Genomic DNA, 20,000 nt, shown 5'->3' with positions numbered 1-20,000 from the left:
CCGCCGAAGGCGGGTGCCGAGTTCACCGGCCCCAAGCGACAACCGGTCACCGAGGCACCCGCCGAAGGCGGGTGCCGAGTTCACCGGCCCCAAGCGACAACCGGTCACCGAGGCACCCGCCGAAGGCGGGTGCCGAGTTCACCGGCCCCAAGCGACAACCGGTCACCGAGGCACCCGCCGAAGGCGGGTGCCGAGTTCACCGGCCCCAAGCGACAACCGGTCACCGAGGCACCCGCCGAAGGCGGGTGCCGAGTTCACTGGCCCCAAGCGACAACCGGTCACCGAGGCACCCGCCGAAGGCGGGTGCCGAGTTCACTGGCCCCAAGCGACAGCGGTCACCGAGGCACCCGCCTCCGGCGGGTGCCGAGTTCACCGGCCCCGAGCACCAGCGGTCAGCCACGGAGGGTGCTGGATCATCCATACTTCCATAGCTCCAGAGCTCCAGAGATCCATAGTTCCATAGCTCCATAGCCCGGGAGCTCCATAGCCCCGGAGCTCCATAGCTCCATAGCCCCGGAGCTCCATAGCCCCGGAGCTCCATAGCCCCGGAGCTCCATAGCTCCATAGCCCCGGAGCTCCATAGCCCCAGACTTCCATAGCCCCATACTTCCATAGCTCCATAGCTCCATAGCTCCATACTTCCATAGCTCCAGCCGCGGAGGGTGCTGGCTGGTGGCTCCATAGCTCCATACTTCCATACTTGCAGCCACGGAGTTGGCTAAAATTGCACTAAGTGCGAAAGCCCATTCATTTACAACGGCGTGTCCGCCAGGCGGCGACATTTCCCCGTTACCGGTGGCTGCGCGGCGGGTGAGTGACAGAGCTTATCCGAGCGGCTGGAACTCTGCGCCGGCGTGGTCGAGCGTGAGGCCTCGGCCCTTTGGCTGCCTGGTACCTAAAACACTTCCATTGATCCAGCCACGGAGGGTGCTGGCTGGTGGCTCCATACCTCCAGAGCTCCATACCTCCAGAGCTCCAGAGCTCCATAGCACCAGAGCTCCATAGCTCCATAGCACCAGAGCTCCATAGCACCAGAGCTCCATAGCTCCATAGCACCAGAGCTCCATAGCTCCATAGCACCAGAGCTCCATAGCTCCATAGCACCAGAGCTCCATAGCACCAGAGCTCCATAGCTCCAGCCTGGGTGGCTGGTGGCTCCATAGCTCCATACTTCCATAGCTCCAGTCAGAGAGTTGGCGAAAATTGCACTAAGTGCGAAAGCCCATTCATTTACAAGGGCGTGTCCGCCAGGCGGCGACATTTCCCCGTTACCGGTGGCTGCGCGGCGGGTGAGTGACAGAGCTTATCCGAGCGGCTGGAACTCTGCGCCGGCGTGGTCGAGCGTGAGGCCTCGGCCCTTTGGCTGCCTGGTACCTAAAACACTTCCATTGATCCAGCCACGGAGGGTGCTGGCTGGTGGCTCCATACCTCCAGAGCTCCAGAGCTCCATAGCACCAGAGCTCCATAGCTCCATAGCACCAGAGCTCCATAGCTCCATAGCACCAGAGCTCCATAGCACCAGAGCTCCATAGCTCCATAGCACCAGCTCCATAGCTCCATAGCACCAGAGCTCCATAGCTCCATAGCACCAGAGCTCCATAGCTCCATAGCACCAGAGCTCCATAGCTCCATAGCACCAGAGCTCCATAGCTCCATAGCACCAGAGCTCCATAGCTCCATAGCACCAGAGCTCCATAGCTCCATAGCACCAGAGCTCCATAGCTCCATAGCACCAGAGCTCCATAGCTCCATAGCACCAGAGCTCCATAGCACCAGAGCTCCATAGCTCCAGCCTGGGTGGCTGGTGGCTCCATAGCTCCATACTTCCATAGCTCCAGTCAGAGAGTTGGCGAAAATTGCACTAAGTGCGAAAGCCCATTCATTTACAAGGGCGTGTCCGCCAGGCGGCGACATTTCCCCGTTACCGGTGGCTGCGCGGCGGGTGAGTGACAGAGCTTATCCGAGCGGCTGGAACTCTGCGCCGGCCTGGTCGAGCGTGAGGCCTCGGCCCTTTGGCTGCCTGGTACCTAAAACACTTCCATTGATCCAGCCACGGAGGGTGCTGGCTGGTGGCTCCATACCTCCAGAGCTCCAGAGCTCCATAGCACCAGAGCTCCATAGCTCCATAGCACCAGAGCTCCATAGCTCCATAGCACCAGAGCTCCATAGCACCAGAGCTCCATAGCTCCATAGCACCAGCTCCATAGCTCCATAGCACCAGAGCTCCATAGCTCCATAGCACCAGAGCTCCATAGCTCCATAGCACCAGAGCTCCATAGCTCCATAGCACCAGAGCTCCATAGCTCCATAGCACCAGAGCTCCATAGCTCCATAGCACCAGAGCTCCATAGCTCCATAGCACCAGAGCTCCATAGCTCCATAGCACCATACTTCCATAGCTCCATAGCTCCAGGGCTCCATAGCTCCAGGGCTCCATAGCTCCATAGCTCCAGGGCTCCATAGCTCCAGGGCTCCAGGGCTCCATAGCTCCATACCTCCAGAGCTCCATAGCTCCATACTTCCAGAGCTCCATAGCTCCATAGCGCCATAGCTCCATACTTCCATAGCACCAGAGCTCCATACCTCCAGAGCTCCATAGCTCCAGCCTGGGTGGCTGGTGGCTCCATAGCTCCATACTTCCATAGCTCCAGTCAGAGAGTTGGCGAAAATTGCACTAAGTGCGAAAGCCCATTCATTTACAAGGGCGTGTCCGCCAGGCGGCGACATTTCCCCGTTACCGGTGGCTGCGCGGCGGGTGAGTGACAGAGCTTATCCGAGCGGCTGGAACTCTGCGCCGGCGTGGTCGAGCGTGAGGCCTCGGCCCTTTGGCTGCCTGGTACCTAAAACACTTCCATTGATCCAGCCACGGAGGGTGCTGGCTGGTGGCTCCATACCTCCATAGCTCCATACCTCCAGAGCTCCAGAGCTCCATAGCACCAGAGCTCCATAGCTCCATAGCACCAGAGCTCCATAGCACCAGAGCTCCATAGCTCCATAGCACCAGAGCTCCATAGCTCCATAGCACCAGAGCTCCATAGCTCCATAGCACCAGAGCTCCATAGCACCAGAGCTCCATAGCTCCATAGCACCAGAGCTCCATAGCTCCACAGCACCAGAGCTCCATAGCTCCATAGCACCAGAGCTCCATAGCTCCATAGCACCAGAGCTCCATAGCTCCATAGCACCAGAGCTCCATAGCTCCATAGCACCAGAGCTCCATAGCTCCATAGCTCCAGGGCTCCATAGCTCCAGGGCTCCAGGGCTCCATAGCTCCAGGGCTCCAGGGCTCCATAGCTCCAGGGCTCCATAGCTCCAGGGCTCCAGGGCTCCATAGCTCCATACCTCCAGAGCTCCATACCTCCAGAGCTCCAGAGCTCCATAGCACCAGAGCTCCATGGCTTCAGAGCTCCATAGCACCATAGCTCCATACCTCCAGAGCTCCATAGCTCCATAGCTCCATACCTCCAGAGCTCCATACCTCCAGAGCTCCATACCTCCAGAGCTCCATACCTCCAGAGCTCCAGAGCTCCATAGCACCAGAGCTCCATGGCTTCAGAGCTCCATAGCACCATAGCTCCAGAGCTCCATAGCTCCATAGCACCAGAGCTCCATAGCTCCATAGCACCAGAGCTCCATAGCTCCATAGCACCAGAGCTCCAGGGCTCCATAGCTCCAGGGCTCCATAGCTCCATACCTCCAGAGCTCCATAGCTCCATACTTCCATAGCTCCATACTTCCAGAGCTCCATAGCTCCATAGCTCCATACTTCCATAGCTCCATAGCTCCATACTTCCATAACACCAGAGCTCCATACCTCCAGAGCTCCATAGCTCCAGCCTGGGTGGCTGGTGGCTCCATAGCTCCATACTTCCATAGCTCCAGTCAGAGAGTTGGCGAAAATTGCACTAAGTGCGAAAGCCCATTCATTTACAACGGCGTGTCCACAAGGCGGCGACATTTCCCCGTTACCGGTGGCTGCGCGGCGGGTGAGTGACAGAGCTTATCCGAGCGGCTGGAACTCTGCGCCGGCGTGGTCGAGCGTGAGGCCTCGGCCCTTTGGCTGCCTGGTACCTAAAACACTTCCATTGATCCAGCCACGGAGGGTGCTGGCTGGTGGCTCCATACCTCCAAAGCTCCATAGCACCAGAGCTCCATAGCTCCATAGCACCAGAGCTCCATGGCTTCAGAGCTCCATAGCACCATAGCTCCATACCTCCAGAGCTCCAGGGCTCCATAGCTCCATACCTCCAGAGCTCCATACCTCCAGAGCTCCAGAGCTCCATAGCACCAGAGCTCCATGGCTTCAGAGCTCCATAGCACCATAGCTCCATAGCACCATAGCTCCATACCTCCAGAGCTCCAGGGCTCCATAGCTCCATACCTCCAGAGCTCCATACCTCCAGAGCTCCATAGCTCCATAGTACCAGAGCTCCATAGCTCCATAGCACCAGAGCTCCATACTTCCAGAGCTCCATAGCTCCATAGCTCCATAGCACCAGAGCTCCATAGCTCCATAGCACCAGAGCTCCATAGCTCCATAGCTCCATAGCTCCATACTGCCAGAGCTCCAGAGCTCCAGCCTGGCTGGTGGCTCCATAGCTCCATACTTGCAGCCACGGAGCTGGCGAAAATTGCACTAAGTGCGAAAGCCCATTCATTTACAAGGGCGTGTCCACAAGGCGGCGACATTTCCCCGTTACCGGTGGCTGCGCGGCGGGTGAGTGACAGAGCTTATCCGAGCGGCTGGAACTCTGCGCCGGCGTGGTCGAGCGTGAGGCCTCGGCCCTTTGGCTGCCTGGTACCTAAAACACTTCCATTGATCCAGCCACGGAGGGTGCTGGCTGGTGGCTCCATACCTCCATAGCTCCATAGCACCAGAGCTCCATAGCTCCATAGCACCAGAGCTCCATAGCACCATAGCTCCATACCTCCAGAGCTCCAGGGCTCCATAGCTCCATACCTCCATACCTCCAGAGCTCCATAGCTCCATAGCACCAGAGCTCCATAGCTCCATAGCACCAGAGCTCCATAGCTCCATAGCACCATACTTCCATAGCTCCATAGCTCCGTAGCTCCAGGCACGGAGGGTGCTGGAGCTCCACACTTCCATAGGCAGGGAGGGTGCTGGAGCTCCACACTTCCATAGGCACGGAGGGTGCTGGAGCTCCACACTTCCTTAGGCACGGAGGGTGCTGGAGCTCCACACTTCCATAGGCAGGGAGGGTGCTGGAGCTCCACACTTCCATAGGCAGGGAGGGTGCTGGAGCTCCACACTTCCATAGGCAGGGAGGGTGCTGGAGCTCCACACTTCCATAGGCACGGAGGGTGCTGGAGCTCCACACTTCCATAGGCAGGGAGGGTGCTGGAGCTCCACACTTCCATAGGCAGGGAGGGTGCTGGAGCTCCACACTTCCATAGGCAGGGAGGGTGCTGGAGCTCCACACTTCCATAGGCAGGGAGGGTGCTGGAGCTCCACACTTCCATAGGCAGGGAGGGTGCTGGAGCTCCACACTTCCATAGGCAGGGAGGGTGCTGGAGCTCCACACTTCCATAGGCACGGAGGGTGCTGGAGCTCCACACTTCCATAGGCAGGGAGGGTGCTGGAGCTCCACACTTCCATAGGCAGGGAGGGTGCTGGAGCTCCACACTTCCATAGGCAGGGAGGGTGCTGGAGCTCCACACTTCCATAGGCAGGGAGGGTGCTGGAGCTCCACACTTCCATAGGCAGGGAGGGTGCTGGAGCTCCACACTTCCATAGGCAGGGAGGGTGCTGGAGCTCCACACTTCCATAGGCAGGGAGGGTGCTGGAGCTCCACACTTCCATAGGCAGGGAGGGTGCTGGAGCTCCACACTTCCATAGGCAGGGAGGGTGCTGGAGCTCCACACTTCCATAGGCAGGGAGGGTGCTGGAGCTCCACACTTCCATAGGCAGGGAGGGTGCTGGAGCTCCACACTTCCATAGGCACGGAGGGTGCTGGAGCTCCACACTTCCATAGGCAGGGAGGGTGCTGGAGCTCCACACTTCCATAGGCAGGGAGGGTGCTGGAGCTCCACACTTCCATAGGCAGGGAGGGTGCTGGAGCTCCACACTTCCATAGGCAGGGAGGGTGCTGGAGCTCCACACTTCCATAGGCACGGAGGGTGCTGGAGCTCCACACTTCCATAGGCAGGGAGGGTGCTGGAGCTCCACACTTCCATAGGCAGGGAGGGTGCTGGAGCTCCACACTTCCATAGGCAGGGAGGGTGCTGGAGCTCCACACTTCCATAGGCAGGGAGGGTGCTGGAGCTCCACACTTCCATAGGCAGGGAGGGTGCTGGAGCTCCACACTTCCATAGGCAGGGAGGGTGCTGGAGCTCCACACTTCCATAGGCAGGGAGGGTGCTGGAGCTCCACACTTCCATAGGCAGGGAGGGTGCTGGAGCTCCACACTTCCATAGGCAGGGAGGGTGCTGGAGTTCCACACTTCCATAGGCAGGGAGGGTGCTGGAGCTCCACACTTCCATAGGCAGGGAGGGTGCTGGAGCTCCACACTTCCATAGGCACGGAGGGTGCTGGAGCTCCACACTTCCATAGGCACGGAGGGTGCTGGAGCTCCACACTTCCATAGGCAGGGAGGGTGCTGGAGCTCCACACTTCCATAGGCACGGAGGGTGCTGGAGCTCCACACTTCCATAGGCAGGGAGGGTGCTGGAGCTCCACACTTCCATAGGCAGGGAGGGTGCTGGAGCTCCACACTTCCATAGGCAGGGAGGGTGCTGGAGCTCCACACTTCCATAGGCAGGGAGGGTGCTGGAGCTCCACACTTCCATAGGCAGGGAGGGTGCTGGAGCTCCACACTTCCATAGGCAGGGAGGGTGCTGGAGCTCCACACTTCCATAGGCAGGGAGGGTGCTGGAGCTCCACACTTCCATAGGCAGGGAGGGTGCTGGAGCTCCACACTTCCATAGGCAGGGAGGGTGCTGGCACATCCACACTTCCAGCCACGGAGCATGCTGGCACTTCCACCTTGCTTGCTAAGTCGGCGTGATCTTGCCCAAAAAGTCCCTCCTCACCTCCAGCTGGAAGTGGAAAAAAATCCTCCACCTGCTTGGCCGAGGTTCTGGAAGCCAGCAGCTCGCAGAATGTTGCCAAAGTTTCACTGGAAGGAAAAGAAAAGAGAAGACCGAGTGCGCATTTCACCTACCGCCGAATGTCCACAAGAGGGAAGTGTCACTCCGTCGCAGAATCTGCGCCGACGCACTCGGCACCCTTCGAATTTATGGTGCCGGTGCGGGTGTTCTGGGTGCAAAAAGGCCGCCCAAGTGGTAGAAAAAAATCAGACTTCGTCTCTTAGGTCGAAATTAATGCCAAGTTTTGAAATGCGCTGGCAGGGGTGGACCAGGGCCCGTTAGAAGTGCTTAGCCGAGGTCCTGGAAGCCTAACCCGGCGTGATCTTGTGCAAAAAGCCGCTGCTGAGCTCCAGCTGGAAGTGTAAAAAGAACCGGGCTGGATCAAAAAAAGAACCGGGCGGCCCGTTAAAATTGCTTAGCCGAGGTCCTGGAAGCCTAACCCGGCGTGATCTTGTGCAAAAAGCCGCTGCTGAGCTCCAGCTGGAAGTGTAAAAAGAACCGGGCTGGATCAAAAAAAGAACCGGGCGGCCCGTTAAAATTGCTTAGCCGAGGTCCTGGAAGCCTAACACGGCGTGTTCTTGTGCAAAAAGCCGCTCCCGAGCTCCAGCTGGAAGTGTAAAAAGAACCGGGCTGGATAAAAAAAGAACCGGGCTGGATCAAAAAAGAACCGGGCGACCCGTTAAAATTGCTTAGCCGAGGTCCTGGAAGCCTAACCCGGCGTGATCTTGTGCAAAAAGCCGCTCCCAAGCTCCAGCTGGAAGTGTAAAAAGAACCGGGCTGGATAAAAAAAAGAACCGGGCTGGATCAAAAAAAGAACCGGGCGACCCGTTAAAATTGCTTAGCCGAGGTCCTGGAAGCCTAACACGGCGTGATCTTGTGCAAAAAGCCGCTCCCGAGCTCCAGCTGGAAGTGTAAAAAGAACCGGGCTGGATAAAAAAAGAACCGGGCTGGATCAAAAAAAGAACCGGGCGGCCCGTTAAAATTGCTTAGCCGAGGTCCTGGAAGCCTAACACGGCGTGTTCTTGTGCAAAAAGCCGCTCCCGAGCTCCAGCTGGAAGTGTAAAAAGAACCGGGCTGGATAAAAAAAGAACCGGGCTGGATCAAAAAAAGAACCGGGCGACCCGTTAAAATTGCTTAGCCGAGGTCCTGGAAGCCTAACACGGCGTGATCTTGTGCAAAAAGCCGCTCCCGAGCTCCAGCTGGAAGTGTAAAAAGAACCAGGCTGGATAAAAAAGAACCGGGCTGGATCAAAAAAAGAACCGGGCGACCCGTTAAAATTGCTTAGCCGAGGTCCTGGAAGCCTAACACGGCGTGATCTTGTGCAAAAAGCCGCTCCCGAGCTCCAGCTGGAAGTGTAAAAAGAACCAGGCTGGATAAAAAAAGAACCGGGCTGGATCAAAAAAAGAACCGGGCGACCCGTTAAAATTGCTTAGCCGAGGTCCTGGAAGCCTAACACGGCGTGATCTTGTGCAAAAAGCCGCTCCCGAGCTCCAGCTGGAAGTGTAAAAAGAACCAGGCTGGATAAAAAAAGAACCGGGCTGGATCAAAAAAAGAACCGGGCGACCCGTTAAAATTGCTTAGCCGAGGTCCTGGAAGCCTAACACGGCGTGATCTTGTGCAAAAAGCCGCTCCCGAGCTCCAGCTGGAAGTGTAAAAAGAACCAGGCTGGATAAAAAAAGAACCGGGCTGGATCAAAAAAGAACCGGGCGACCCGTTAAAATTGCTTAGCCGAGGTCCTGGAAGCCTAACACGGCGTGATCTTGTGCAAAAAGCCGCTCCCGAGCTCCAGCTGGAAGTGTAAAAAGAACCAGGCTGGATAAAAAAAAGAACCGGGCTGGATCAAAAAAGAACCGGGCGACCCGTTAAAATTGCTTAGCCGAGGTCCTGGAAGCCTAACACGGCGTGATCTTGTGCAAAAAGCCGCTCCCGAGCTCCAGCTGGAAGTGTAAAAAGAACCAGGCTGGATAAAAAAAGAACCGGGCTGGATCAAAAAAGAACCGGGCGACCCGTTAAAATTGCTTAGCCGAGGTCCTGGAAGCCTAACACGGCGTGATCTTGTGCAAAAAGCCGCTCCCGAGCTCCAGCTGGAAGTGTAAAAAGAACCAGGCTGGATAAAAAAAAGAACCGGGCTGGATCAAAAAAGAACCGGGCGACCCGTTAAAATTGCTTAGCCGAGGTCCTGGAAGCCTAACACGGCGTGATCTTGTGCAAAAAGCCGCTCCCGAGCTCCAGCTGGAAGTGTAAAAAGAACCAGGCTGGATAAAAAAAGAACCGGGCTGGATCAAAAAAGAACCGGGCGACCCGTTAAAATTGCTTAGCCGAGGTCCTGGAAGCCTAACACGGCGTGATCTTGTGCAAAAAGCCGCTCCCGAGCTCCAGCTGGAAGTGTAAAAAGAACCAGGCTGGATAAAAAAAAGAACCGGGCTGGATCAAAAAAGAACCGGGCGACCCGTTAAAATTGCTTAGCCGAGGTCCTGGAAGCCTAACACGGCGTGATCTTGTGCAAAAAGCCGCTCCCGAGCTCCAGCTGGAAGTGTAAAAAGAACCAGGCTGGATAAAAAAAGAACCGGGCTGGATCAAAAAAGAACCGGGCGACCCGTTAAAATTGCTTAGCCGAGGTCCTGGAAGCCTAACACGGCGTGATCTTGTGCAAAAAGCCGCTCCCGAGCTCCAGCTGGAAGTGTAAAAAGAACCAGGCTGGATAAAAAAAAGAACCGGGCTGGATCAAAAAAGAACCGGGCGACCCGTTAAAATTGCTTAGCCGAGGTCCTGGAAGCCTAACACGGCGTGATCTTGTGCAAAAAGCCGCTCCCGAGCTCCAGCTGGAAGTGTAAAAAGAACCAGGCTGGATAAAAAAAGAACCGGGCTGGATCAAAAAAGAACCGGGCGACCCGTTAAAATTGCTTAGCCGAGGTCCTGGAAGCCTAACACGGCGTGATCTTGTGCAAAAAGCCGCTCCCGAGCTCCAGCTGGAAGTGTAAAAAGAACCAGGCTGGATAAAAAAAAGAACCGGGCTGGATCAAAAAAGAACCGGGCGACCCGTTAAAATTGCTTAGCCGAGGTCCTGGAAGCCTAACACGGCGTGATCTTGTGCAAAAAGCCGCTCCCGAGCTCCAGCTGGAAGTGTAAAAAGAACCAGGCTGGATAAAAAAAGAACCGGGCTGGATCAAAAAAGAACCGGGCGACCCGTTAAAATTGCTTAGCCGAGGTCCTGGAAGCCTAACACGGCGTGATCTTGTGCAAAAAGCCGCTCCCGAGCTCCAGCTGGAAGTGTAAAAAGAACCAGGCTGGATAAAAAAAAGAACCGGGCTGGATCAAAAAAGAACCGGGCGACCCGTTAAAATTGCTTAGCCGAGGTCCTGGAAGCCTAACACGGCGTGATCTTGTGCAAAAAGCCGCTCCCGAGCTCCAGCTGGAAGTGTAAAAAGAACCAGGCTGGATAAAAAAAGAACCGGGCTGGATCAAAAAAGAACCGGGCGACCCGTTAAAATTGCTTAGCCGAGGTCCTGGAAGCCTAACACGGCGTGATCTTGTGCAAAAAGCCGCTCCCGAGCTCCAGCTGGAAGTGTAAAAAGAACCAGGCTGGATAAAAAAAAGAACCGGGCTGGATCAAAAAAGAACCGGGCGACCCGTTAAAATTGCTTAGCCGAGGTCCTGGAAGCCTAACACGGCGTGATCTTGTGCAAAAAGCCGCTCCCGAGCTCCAGCTGGAAGTGTAAAAAGAACCAGGCTGGATAAAAAAAGAACCGGGCTGGATCAAAAAAGAACCGGGCGACCCGTTAAAATTGCTTAGCCGAGGTCCTGGAAGCCTAACACGGCGTGATCTTGTGCAAAAAGCCGCTCCCGAGCTCCAGCTGGAAGTGTAAAAAGAACCAGGCTGGATAAAAAAAAGAACCGGGCTGGATCAAAAAAGAACCGGGCGACCCGTTAAAATTGCTTAGCCGAGGTCCTGGAAGCCTAACACGGCGTGATCTTGTGCAAAAAGCCGCTCCCGAGCTCCAGCTGGAAGTGTAAAAAGAACCAGGCTGGATAAAAAAAGAACCGGGCTGGATCAAAAAAGAACCGGGCGACCCGTTAAAATTGCTTAGCCGAGGTCCTGGAAGCCTAACACGGCGTGATCTTGTGCAAAAAGCCGCTCCCGAGCTCCAGCTGGAAGTGTAAAAAGAACCAGGCTGGATAAAAAAAAGAACCGGGCTGGATCAAAAAAGAACCGGGCGACCCGTTAAAATTGCTTAGCCGAGGTCCTGGAAGCCTAACACGGCGTGATCTTGTGCAAAAAGCCGCTCCCGAGCTCCAGCTGGAAGTGTAAAAAGAACCAGGCTGGATAAAAAAAGAACCGGGCTGGATCAAAAAAGAACCGGGCGACCCGTTAAAATTGCTTAGCCGAGGTCCTGGAAGCCTAACACGGCGTGATCTTGTGCAAAAAGCCGCTCCCGAGCTCCAGCTGGAAGTGTAAAAAGAACCAGGCTGGATAAAAAAAAGAACCGGGCTGGATCAAAAAAGAACCGGGCGACCCGTTAAAATTGCTTAGCCGAGGTCCTGGAAGCCTAACACGGCGTGATCTTGTGCAAAAAGCCGCTCCCGAGCTCCAGCTGGAAGTGTAAAAAGAACCAGGCTGGATAAAAAAAGAACCGGGCTGGATCAAAAAAGAACCGGGCGACCCGTTAAAATTGCTTAGCCGAGGTCCTGGAAGCCTAACCCGGCGTGATCTTGCCCGAAATTCGGCCTCTATACTTCCATTTTAGGTACCAGGCGCTCATAGTGTGTTGGTCCCACTAGTCAGTGTACTGGTCCCACTCGCTAGTGTACTGGTCCCCCTAGTCAGTGTACTCATCCAGTTACCCCCCGTTTTCCAAAACACCATCGGCACGTATAAGGGGGGGACTCCTGAGAGAGATGAGGTATATGGCAGCGCAACACCAATCCGCTCCGCGCTGGTTCCCATGTCGGCTACGGATGAATAAAACCAGCCTGTCCCCCCTGGAGCTCACGAGACACGGAATTTTTTCTAAGTGCCAACGGCTCTTCCGAGCAAACGTGTCCGCTCCGGCTGGTTCCCCCGTCGGCCTCGAATGACGAAAAATGCCGGTCTCCGCCCGGAGCTCATGACAAACGAAAAATTTTCTAAGTGCCAACGGCACTAGCGAGCGAATGTGTCCGCTCGGCGCTGGTTCCCGGGTCGAACCCGGAAGACGAAAAACGCCGGTCCTCGCCCGGAGCTCATGACAAACGAAAAATTTTCTAAGTGCCAACGGCACTAGCGAGCGAATGTGTCCGCTCGGCGCTGGTTCCCGGGTCGAACCCGGAAGACGAAAAACGCCGGTCTCCGCCCGGAGCTCATGACAAACGAAAAATTTTCTAAGTGCCAACGGCACTAGCGAGCGAATGTGTCCGCTCGGCGCTGGTTCCCGGGTCGAACCCGGAAGACGAAAAACGCCGCTCTCCGCCCGGAGCTCATGACAAACGAAAAATTTTCTAAGTGCCAACGGCACTAGCGAGCGAATGTGTCCGCTCGGCGCTGGTTCCCGGGTCGAACCCGGAAGACGAAAAACGCCGGTCTCCGCCCGGAGCTCATGACAAACGAAAAATTTTCTAAGTGCCAACGGCACTAGCGAGCGAATGTGTCCGCTCGGCGCTGGTTCCCGGGTCGAACCCGGAAGACGAAAAACGCCGCTCTCCGCCCGGAGCTCATGACAAACGAAAAATTTTCTAAGTGCCAACGGCACTAGCGAGCGAATGTGTCCGCTCGGCGCTGGTTCCCGGGTCGAACCCGGAAGACGAAAAACGCCGCTCTCCGCCCGGAGCTCATGACAAACGAAAAATTTTCTAAGTGCCAACGGCACTAGCGAGCGAATGTGTCCGCTCGGCGCTGGTTCCCGGGTCGAACCCGGAAGACGAAAAACGCCGCTCTCCGCCCGGAGCTCATGACAAACGAAAAATTTTCTAAGTGCCAACGGCACTAGCGAGCGAATGTGTCCGCTCGGCGCTGGTTCCCGGGTCGAACCCGGAAGACGAAAAACGCCGGTCCTCGCCCGGAGCTCATGACAAACGAAAAATTTTCTAAGTGCCAACGGCACTAGCGAGCGAATGTGTCCGCTCGGCGCTGGTTCCCGGGTCGAACCCGGAAGACGAAAAACGCCGCTCTCCGCCCGGAGCTCATGACAAACGAAAAATTTTCTAAGTGCCAACGGCACTAGCGAGCGAATGTGTCCGCTCGGCGCTGGTTCCCGGGTCGAACCCGGAAGACGAAAAACGCCGGTCCTCGCCCGGAGCTCATGACAAACGAAAAATTTTCTAAGTGCCAACGGCACTAGCGAGCGAATGTGTCCGCTCGGCGCTGGTTCCCGGGTCGAACCCGGAAGACGAAAAACGCCGCTCTCCGCCCGGAGCTCATGACAAACGAAAAATTTTCTAAGTGCCAACGGCACTAGCGAGCGAATGTGTCCGCTCGGCGCTGGTTCCCGGGTCGAACCCGGAAGACGAAAAACGCCGGTCTCCGCCCGGAGCTCATGACAAACGAAAAATTTTCTAAGTGCCAACGGCACTAGCGAGCGAATGTGTCCGCTCGGCGCTGGTTCCCGGGTCGAACCCGGAAGACGAAAAACGCCGCTCTCCGCCCGGAGCTCATGACAAACGAAAAATTTTCTAAGTGCCAACGGCACTAGCGAGCGAATGTGTCCGCTCGGCGCTGGTTCCCGGGTCGAACCCGGAAGACGAAAAACGCCGGTCTCCGCCCGGAGCTCATGACAAACGAAAAATTTTCTAAGTGCCAACGGCACTAGCGAGCGAATGTGTCCGCTCGGCGCTGGTTCCCGGGTCGAACCCGGAAGACGAAAAACGCCGCTCTCCGCCCGGAGCTCATGACAAACGAAAAATTTTCTAAGTGCCAACGGCACTTGCGAGCGAATGTGTCCGCTCGGCGCTGGTTCCCGGGTCGAACCCGGAAGACGAAAAACGCCGGTCCTCGCCTGGAGGTCCCAGCAAAATCAGCGAAAAAACGACTAAGTGTCAACTTTCAAAAAAACGACTAAGTGTCAACTTTCGAAAAAACGGCTAAGTGTCGACTTTCGAAAAAACGGCTAAGTGTCGCCTTTCGAAAAAACGACTAAGTGTCGCCTCTCTGAAAAAACGACTAAGTGCCCACGGCTCTGCGGGGCTTGTGAGTCCGCCCCGCGCCGGTTCGGCGGTCGGCCTCAAAAAGCGAAAAATCAGCCTCTTTCCCTGGAGCTCACCAAAAATTTGTCGAAATTTTTCTAAGTTCTCCTCGAGGTACCAGGGGGTGAGGTACCCGGGCTAAGGTGCAGTACCTTTTTTGGTCTTCAGGTGCGCCAGAGTACAATGAAATGGTCCCAGTAGTCAGTGTACTCATCGACTTTCCCCCCGTTTTCCAAAGCACCTCGTTTACGAGTATGGAGGAGATGGTGCTGGTCTCCCCACGGCGTCGGACACGCCGTCCTCGACAGCACAAGGTCGGATAGAAGACCTGGAAAGCGCCGTGGCACGCGCTGGAGGTGGGCACTTTGGCGAAAAAACGACTAAGTGTCAACTTTCGAAAAAACGGCTAAGTGTCAACTTTCGAAAAAACGGCTAAGTGTCAACTTTCGAAAAAACGACTAAGTGTCACCTCTCTGAAAAAATGGCAAAGTGTCGCCTCTCTGAAAATGTTCTAAGTGCCCACGGCTCTGCGGGCTCGTGCATCCGAGCCGCGCCGGTTCTGCAACCGGCCTAGAATGACGAAAAATAACGGTCTCCTCCTGGAGCTCACAGCCAATTGTGGCGAAAAAGTGGCAAAGTGCCCACGGCTCTGCGGGCTCGTGCATCCGACCCGCGCCGGTTCTGCAGCCGGCCTAGAATGACGAAAAATAACGGTCTCCTCCTGGAGCTCACAGCCAACTTGGCAAAAAGTTTCTAAGTGCCCACGGCCCTGCCGAGCTTTGGCGTCCGCTCAGCGCCGGTTCCGCAGTCGGCCTCGAATGACGAAAAATAACGGTCTCCTCCTGGAGCTCACAGCCAATTGTGGCGAAAAAGTGGCAAAGTGCCCACGGCTCTGCGGGCTCGTGCATCCGACCCGCGCCGGTTCCGCAGTCGGCCTCGAATGACGAAAAATAACGGTCTCCTCCTGGAGCTCACAGCCAACTTGGCAAAAAGTTTCTAAGTGCCCACGGCCCTGCCGAGCTTTGGCGTCCGCCCAGCGCCGGTTCCGCAGTCGGCCTCGAATGACGAAAAATAACGGTCTCCTCCTGGAGCTCACAGCCAACTTGGCAAAAAGTTTCTAAGTGCCCACGGCCCTGCCGAGCTTTGGCGTCCGCCCAGCGCCGGTTCCGCAGTCGGCCTCGAATGACGAAAAATAACGGTCTCCTCCTGGAGCTCACAGCCAACTTGGCAAAAAGTTTCTAAGTGCCCACGGCCCTGCCGAGCTTTGGCGTCCGCCCAGCGCCGGTTCCGCAGTCGGCCTCGAATGACGAAAAAAGACGGTCTCCTCCTGGAGCTCACAGCCAACTTGGCAAAAAGTTTCTAAGTGCCCACGGCCCTGCCGAGCTTTGGCGTCCGCCCAGCGCCGGTTCCGCAGTCGGCCTCGAATGACGAAAAATAACGGTCTCCTCCTGGAGCTCACAGCCAACTTGGCAAAAAGTTTCTAAGTGTCACATCTCTGAAAAAACGGCTAAGTGTCGACTTTCGAAAAAACGGCAAAGTGTCACATCTCTGAAAAAACGGCTAAGTGTCGACTTTCGAAAAAACGGCTAAGTGTCAACTTTCGAAAAAACGGCTAAGTGTCGCCTCTCTGAAAAAACGGCAAAGTGTCAACTTTCGAAAAAACGACAGAGTGTCGCCTCTCTGAAAAAACGACTAAGTGTCGACTCTGAGAAAATGGCAAAGTGCCCACGGCTCTGCGGGCTCGTGCATCCGACCCGCGCCGGTTCCCCAGCCGGCCTGAAATAAGGCAAAACCAGCCTCTCCGCCTGGAGCTCAGAGCCAACTTGGCGAATATTTTCTAAGTGCCCACGGCTCTGCGTGGCTACGGCGTCTGCCCAGCGCCGGTTCCTGGGTCGAACCCCGAGGACGAGGAATGCCGGTCTCCGCCTGGAGGTCCCAGCTTAATCGGCGAAAATTTTCTAAGTGCCCACGGCTCTGCCGGGCTCGTGCATCCGACCCGCGCCGGTTCCCCAGCCGGCCTGAAATAAGGCAAAACCAGGCTCTCCCCCTGGAGCTCAGAGCCAATTGTGGCGAAAAAACGACTAAGTGTCAACTTTCGAAAAAACGACTAAGTGTCAACTTTCCAAAAAAACGGCTAAGTGTCGACTTTCGAAAAAACGGCTAAGTGTCAACTTTCGAAAAAACGACTAAGTGTCGCCTCTGAAAAAACGACTAAGTGTCGCCTCTCTGAAAAAACGACTAAGTGCCCACGGCTCTGCGGGGCTTGTGAGTCCGCCCCGCGCCGGTTCGGCGGTCGGCCTCAAAAAGCGAAAAATCAGCCTCTCTCCCTGGAGCTCACCAAAAATTTGTCGAAATTTTTCTAAGTTCTCCTCGAGGTACCAGGGGGTGAGGTACCCGGGCTAAGGTGCAGTACCTTTTTTGGTCTTCAGGTGCGCCAGAGTACAATGAAATGGTCCCAGTAGTCAGTGTACTCATCGACTTTCCCCCCGTTTTCCAAAGCACCCCGTTTACGAGTATGGAGGAGATGGTGCTGGTCTCCCCACGGCGTCGGACACGCCGTCCTCGACAGCACAAGGTCGGATAGAAGACCTGAAAAGCGCCGTGGCACGCGCTGGAGGTGTCACTGTGGCGAAAAAGTGACTAAGTGTCAACTTTCGAAAAAACGGCTAAGTGTCAACTTTCGAAAAAACGGCTAAGTGTCAACTTTCGAAAAAACGGCTAAGTGTCAACTTTCGAAAAAACGACTAAGTGTCGCCTCTCTGAAAAAACGGCAAAGTGTCAACTTTCGAAAAAACGACTAAGTGTCAACTTTCGAAAAAACGACTAAGTGTCACCTCTCTGAAAAAATGGCAAAGTGTCAACTGCGAATGTGGTGGTGCATGGAAGGAAGTGGAGGACGGCCGCCTCCTTAAACACAGGCCGAAGAGGAGCGTCAGGGCCGGCTCCTTAAACACGGACCGAGTGTCGCCCTTAACACAGACCAAGCGGAGGACGGCCGCCTCCCTAAATACAGGCCGAACCGGAGCGCGAGGGCCGCTCCTTAAACACGGACCGAGTGTCGCCCTTAACACAGACCAAGGGGAGGACGGCCGCCTCCTTAAACACAGGCCGGAGAGGAGCGTCAGGGCCAGGCTCCTCAAACATGGACCGAGTGTCGCCCTTAACACAGACCAACGGGAGGACGGCCGCCTCCTTAAACACAGGCCGGAGAGGAGCGTCAGGGCCAGGCTCCTCAAACATGGACCGAGTGTCGCCCTTAACACAGACCAACGGGAGGACGGCCGCCTCCTTAAACACAGGCCGGAGAGGAGCGTCAGGGCCAGGCTCCTCAAACATGGACCGAGTGTCGCCCTTAACACAGACCAAGGGGAGGACGGCCGCCTCCTTAAACACAGGCCGGAGAGGAGCGTCAGGGCCAGGCTCCTCAAACATGGACCGAGTGTCGCCCTTAACACAGACCAAGCGGAGGACGGCCGCCTCCCTAAATACAGGCCGAACCGGAGCGCGAGTGTCGCTCCTTAAACACGGACCGAGTGGAGGACGGCCGCCTCCTTAAACACAGGCCGAACAAAATGACACAAAGTGTCAACTGCGAATGTTGTCCATCCAAGGAAGGAGCGTGATGCCCGGCCGGCTCCTTAAACACAGGCCGAGAGTCGCCCCGGACGGTCCGCCTCGCGGCGCCCGTCTGCTCGGATAAAATGACACAAAGTGTCAACTACGAATGTTGTCCATCCAAGGAGGGAGCGTGATGCCCGGCCGGCTCCGAAAACACAGGCCGAGAGTCGCCCCGGACGGTCCGCCTCGCGGCGCCCGTCTGCTCGGATAAAATGACACAAAGTGTCAACTGCGAATGTTGTCCATCCAAGGAAGGAGCGTGATGCCCGGCCGGCTCCTTAAACACAGGCCGAGAGTCGCCCCGGACGGTCCGCCTCGCGGCGCCCGCCCGCTCGGATAAAATGACACAAAGTGTCAACTACGAATGTTGTCCATCCAAGGAGGGAGCTTGAGGCCCGGCCGGCTCCGAAAACACAGGCCGAGAGTCGCCCCGGACGGTCCGCCTCTCGAGGCGCCCGCCCGCTCGGATAAAATGACACAAAGTGTCAACTACGAATGTTGTCCATCCAAGGAGGGAGCGTGATGCCCGGCCGGCTCCGAAAACACAGGCCGAGAGTCGCCCCGGACGGTCCGCCTCTCGAGGCGCCCGTCTGCTCGGATAAAATGACACAAAGTGTCAACTGCGTCTGCTCGGATAAAATGACACAAAGTGTCAACTGCGAATGTTGTCCATCCAAGGAAGGAGCGTGATGCCCGGCCGGCTCCTTAAACACAGGCCGAGAGTCGCCCCGGACGGTCCGCCTCGCGGCGCCCGCCCGCTCGGATAAAATGACACAAAGTGTCAACTACGAATGTTGTCCATCCAAGGAGGGAGCTTGAGGCCCGGCCGGCTCCGAAAACACAGGCCGAGAGTCGCCCCGGACGGTCCGCCTCTCGAGGCGCCCGCCCGCTCGGATAAAATGACACAAAGTGTCAACTACGAATGTTGTCCATCCAAGGAGGGAGCGTGATGCCCGGCCGGCTCCGAAAACACAGGCCGAGAGTCGCCCCGGACGGTCCGCCTCTCGAGGCGCCCGTCTGCTCGGATAAAATGACACAAAGTGTCAACTGCGAATGTTGTCCATCCAAGGAAGGAGCGTGATGCCCGGCCGGCTCCTTAAACACAGGCCGAGAGTCGCCCCGGACGGTCCGCCTCGCGGCGCCCGCCCGCTCGGATAAAATGACACAAAGTGTCAACTACGAATGTTGTCCATCCAAGGAGGGAGCTTGAGGCCCGGCCGGCTCCGAAAACACAGGCCGAGAGTCGCCCCGGACGGTCCGCCTCTCGAGGCGCCCGCCCGCTCGGATAAAATGACACAAAGTGTCAACTACGAATGTTGTCCATCCAAGGAGGGAGCGTGATGCCCGGCCGGCTCCGAAAACACAGGCCGAGAGTCGCCCCGGACGGTCCGCCTCGCGGCGCCCGCCCGCTCGGATAAAATGACACAAAGTGTCAACTACGAATGTTGTCCATCCAAGGAGGGAGCGTGAGGCCCGGCCGGCTCCGAAAACACAGGCCGAGAGTCGCCCCGGACGGTCCGCCTCTCGAGGCGCCCGCCCGCTCGGATAAAATGACACAAAGTGTCAACTACGAATGTTGTCCATCCAAGGAGGGAGCGTGATGCCCGGCCGGCTCCGAAAACACAGGCCGAGATTCGACCCCGGACGGGCCGTCTTCTCCCGGCGCCCGCCCGCGTACGCCCCCCATCCCCGGTCGCCCGTCTGCTCCCGGCGGGCCTCCGAGTACCCCCTCACCCAACTGACCGACTGGCACTCATGACCCGCCTTGGTAGGGCCTCCATCGGCCTCGGCTCGTCCGACGTCGGGTGGACGGTTCCTACCCACTGCGGGTCGCACTCTAGCGCCCCGGCCGCCGCGTGAGCGTGCGCTCCCCGCGCCGCCCCGCAGGCCCCGGCGCGACCGTACTGCGGCGAGACCGAGACGACCCGGTTTGGCATCCATCCCACCTAGCCACGATCCACGGAGGCCGAGCGAGCGGCTGAGTGTCGGGCGCCGCGCGTGCGAGCGTCCGCCGGCCGCGCCGGTCCTTCCGCGAATGTCGTTTCTCAAACCCTCCGGCTTGATAGCGGCGGCACCACGGGAAGCCGTCCAGACACACCGTCCGACCTCTATCCGAA

The sequence above is a fragment of the Syngnathus leptorhynchus genome, chromosome 7, assembly GCF_054491065.1.
Source record: "Syngnathus leptorhynchus isolate UIUO chromosome 7, UIUO_Slep, whole genome shotgun sequence".
Lineage (NCBI taxonomy): Eukaryota > Metazoa > Chordata > Actinopteri > Syngnathiformes > Syngnathidae > Syngnathus > Syngnathus leptorhynchus.
Note: the sequence above shows the minus strand (reverse complement) of the source record.